The 590-nt window shown below is 33.9% G+C and overlaps 1 protein-coding gene across 1 annotated transcript in view; it reads right to left on the bottom strand.

Annotated features, from left to right (window-relative positions):
- The window catches only part of LOC119593783, a gene marked incomplete in the record, with an annotated part of 165,707 nt that overhangs the window by 64,671 nt on the left and 100,446 nt on the right, over positions 1-590 (bottom strand). Inside the window, 1 exon segment of the mRNA XM_037942807.1 lies at positions 508-586.

Below are 590 nucleotides of genomic sequence, written 5' to 3'. Positions count from 1 at the left end.
TTGCCTCTATGCTCATTTTTCCTTGTGCATGCTATTTTACAAATATTTACCATTGTTGTTCATATAAAATTTAGTCATCGTATTTATTGTTGTAAAGGTATAAACGGAATACAAGCTGCAAGGTTTAAATTTTCTGCACGAGTTTGCTTGAAACGTATTTCATAATAAAAGATGATACAAAGAAAAATTACTTTTTTTAGCACACTTCATCATGAGCACCAATTTCTATAAACATGAAACAAGCTAAATAACCCTATAGCAACAATATAATATTCTATTACTATTAACTACCACTATCATTATATTCGTATCTACGACAACCAGGTACTTACTTTCCTTGCTATATAGATCTATACGCGTATATATAAAATGAAACACCACCACAATCAAGAAAATAAGAACTCTACCGATTTATCCTTTTCCTATAGTTCTTATATATATTTAAAGTTTTTTTTTTCTGCGTACACACATTACAGTTTTTGTATGGGCGTATGTAATAGTACGTACAGTGACCAGAAGCGTGGGCGTGAAGGGGTCTGGCGCTCCCGACTGTATTTGTCCCCCCTCGCGTTGCCTCTTGACTCACCTGA

Source organism: Penaeus monodon, chromosome 32, assembly GCF_015228065.2.
Source record: "Penaeus monodon isolate SGIC_2016 chromosome 32, NSTDA_Pmon_1, whole genome shotgun sequence".
In the NCBI taxonomy this organism is placed as follows: Eukaryota; Metazoa; Arthropoda; class Malacostraca; order Decapoda; family Penaeidae; genus Penaeus; species Penaeus monodon.
This window is presented reverse-complemented; position numbering and strand designations above follow the sequence as displayed.